Source organism: Arachis stenosperma, chromosome 9 (genome assembly GCF_014773155.1).
Source record: "Arachis stenosperma cultivar V10309 chromosome 9, arast.V10309.gnm1.PFL2, whole genome shotgun sequence".
Lineage (NCBI taxonomy): Eukaryota > Viridiplantae > Streptophyta > Magnoliopsida > Fabales > Fabaceae > Arachis > Arachis stenosperma.
In genome coordinates, this window is record NC_080385.1 from 76,713,327 (window position 1) to 76,716,797 (window position 3,471).

Here is a 3,471-nt window from a genome sequence, read left to right on the forward strand (position 1 = left end):
AGGAGCGGGAACCAAACCAGTGATTGGCAGTACTGTGACAGAGTACGTTAGCATTAGCTTTCACTGCGCGGATGGGAGGTAGCCATTGACAACGGTGAAACCCTACACGAGCTTGCCATGGAAAGGAGTAAGAAGGATTGGATGAAGACAGTAGGAAAGCAGAGAGACGGAAGGGAAGGCATCTTCATATGCTTATCTGAAGTTCCTACCAATGAATTACATAAGTATCTCTATCTTTATCTTTATGTTATTTTCGTTCATCACCATTATACATTTGAGTCTGCCTGACTGAGATTTACAAGATGACCATAGCTTGCTTCATACCACCAATCTCCGTGGGATCGACCCTTACTCGCGTAAGGTTTATTACTTGGACGACCCAGTGCACTTGCTGGTTAGTTGTGCGAAGTTGTAGTGATCACAATTTCGTGCACCAAGTTTTTGGCGCCGTTGCCGGGGATTGTTCTTGTGTATGGACAACTGACGGTTCATCTTGTTGCTTAGATTAGGTATTTTTCTTCAGAGTTCTTAAGAATGAATTCTAGTGTTTCAAGGTGATGTTCTTATCATCACCAAGGCTGATTGATTCTCATCAATTTAGCTCTTGAATGCAGTGTCCTGCTGAAGCTTGGCCGGCCATGTCTAATTCCTTTAGACTAAAGCTTTAGACTAACATTGCATGATTCCTGGAATTCTCATTAAGAATTTTGATACCTTTATTTTCTTTCTCTACTTAATTTTCGAAAAATTCACAAAAAAAAAAACCAAAAATATTTGATGTTTCTTGCTTAAGTTTAGTGTCTCATCTTAAGTTTGGTGTCAATAGCATGCATTCATTCATGTGTCTTAAGGATCTTCAAGTACTTCTTGATGATTTCTTACTCTGATCTTTGAATTCTTTTGGCTTGAGTGTTCATGTGTCTCATATAGTGTCAGTAGTATACAAACTGCTAAGTTTGGTGTCTTGCATGCATTGTTATTTGATTTTAGTTGCATTTTGATTATTCCTCATTATTAAAAATCCAAAAATATTTTTAATTTGTGTCTTTTCAAGTCAATAATACAGAGAATTGAAGATTCAGAACATACTGCAGAGGAATTATACAGAAAAAGCTGGGCATTCAAAAATGCCCAGTGAAGAAGACAGACTGGCGTTTAAACGCCAGCCAGGGTGCCTGGCTGGGCGTTTAACGCCCAAAAGGGTAGTAGTTTGGGCGTTAAACGCCAGAATGTGCACCATTCTGGGCGTTTAACGCCAGGATGGCAAAGGGGGAAGATTTTGTTTTCAAAATCAATTTTTTTCAAGTTTTCAAAGTTTTTCAAAATCAAATCTTTTTCAAACCATATCTTTTCAATCAAATATTTTCAAAATCAATTTCTTTCCTTTTCAAAGATACTTACTAACAATTAATGATTTGATTGAACATTTTTTGCCTTTTCTGTTGAGGAAGTTTTTATGTTTGAATCATATCTTTTCTTGTTAGGCAAGTCATTAATTTTTAAAATCAAATCTTTTTAAAATTGTTTTCAAATCATATCTTTTCAATCATATCTTTTTAAAACCATAATTTTCAATCACATCTTTTTCAAAATAAGTTTTCAATCATATCTTTTGATTTCTAATTTCAAATCTTTTTCAAAAATCACTTGATTCTTTTTCTATTCTTAGTTTTTGAGAATCAATTAGTGTTTTTCAAAATGTTTTCAAAATTTTTTACTTAATTTTCGAAAATTACTTCTCCTCTTCTCACATCCTTCTGTTTATAGACTAACACTATTCCTTAATACAAAATTCGAACTTCATCTTCTTTAATAAGTTCGAATTTTCCACCTCTGTCTTCCATTTTTCTTCCTCTGACACCTCAAGGAATCTCTATACTGTGACATAGAGGATTCCACATTTTCTTGTTCTCTTCTCTTTCATATGAGCAGGAGCAGAGACAAAGGCATTCTTGTTGAAGCTGACCCTGAACCCGAAAGGACCTTGAAGAGAAAGCTAAGAGAAGCCAAAGCACAACTCTCTTTAGAGGACCTGACCGAATTCTTCAAAGAGGAAGAAGACATGGCAGCCGAAAACAACAACAATGCAAACAATGCAAGGAAGGTGCTGGGTGACTTTACTGCACCTACTCCTGATTTCTATGGGAGAAGCATCTCTATCCCTGCCATTGGAGCAAACAACTTTGAGCTTAAACCTCAATTAGTTTCTCTAATGCAACAGAATTGCAAGTTCCATGGACTTCCAATGGAAGATCCTCATCAGTTCTTAGCTGAATTCTTGCAAATCTGTGACACAGTCAAGACTAATGGGGTAGACCCTGAGGTCTATAGACTGATGCTATTCCCTTTTCCTGTAAGAGACAGAGCTAGAATATGGTTGGATTCTCAACCTAAAGAAAGCCTGGACTCTTGGGAAAAGCTAGTCAATGCCTTCTTGGCAAAGTTCTTTCCACCACAAAGATGGAGTAAGCTTAGAGTGGAAGTCCAAACCTTCAGACAGAAGGATGGAGAATCCCTCTATGAAGCTTGGGAAAGGTACAAACAATTAATCAGAAGATGTCCCTCAGACATGCTTTCTGAATGGAGCATCATAGGTATCTTCTATGATGGTCTCTCTGAACTATCCAAGATGTCTTTGGATAGCTCAGCTGGAGGATCTCTTCATCTGAAGAAGACGCCTACAGAGGCCCAAGAGCTAATTGAAATGGTTGCAAATAACCAATTCATGTACACTTCTGAAAGGAATCCTATGAACAATGGGACTAGTCAGAAGAAAGGAGTTCTTGAGATTGACACTCTGAACGCCATTTTAGCTCAGAATAACATATTGACTCAACAAGTCAATTTGATTTCTCAAAGTCTGTCTGGAATGCAAAATGCACCAAACAGTACTAAGGATGCTTCATCTGAGGAAGAAGCTTATGATCCTGAGAACCCTTCAATGGAAGAGGTGAATTACCTAGGAGAACCCTATGGAGACACCTATAACTCTTCATGGAGAAATCACCCAAATTTCTCATGGAAGAATCAAGAGAGACCTCAACAAGGTTTCAATAACAATAATGGTGGAAGAAACAGGCTTAGCAATAGCAAGCCTTTTCCATCATCTTCTCAGCAACAGACAGAGAGTTCTAAGCAGAACCCCTCTGACTTAGCAACCATGGTCTCTGATCTAATCAAAACCACTCAAAGTTTCATGACTGAAATAAGGTCTTCCATTAGGAATTTGGAAGGACAAGTGGGACAGCTGAGCAAGAAAGTTACTGAACTCCCTCCAAGTACTCTTCCAAGCAACACAGAAGAAAATCCAAAAGGAGAGTGCAAAGCCATCAATATGGCCGAATTTGGAGAGGAAGGGGAGGAAGTGAACGCCACTGAGGAAGACCTCAATGGGCGTGCACCAACCTCCAATGAGTTCCCCAATGAGGAACCATGGAAATCTGAGGCTCAAAATGAGACCATAGAGATTCC

At 38.3% G+C, this 3,471-nt stretch overlaps 1 non-coding gene across 1 annotated transcript; it reads right to left on the minus strand.

Annotated features, from left to right (window-relative positions):
* Positions 1 to 2,467: 2,467 nt before the first annotated feature.
* On the minus strand, positions 2,468 to 2,575 carry LOC130953229 (small nucleolar RNA R71). The gene has a single exon (XR_009075401.1). It is a non-coding gene; the product is annotated as a small nucleolar RNA R71 (small nucleolar RNA).
* Positions 2,576 to 3,471: the final 896 nt, after the last annotated feature.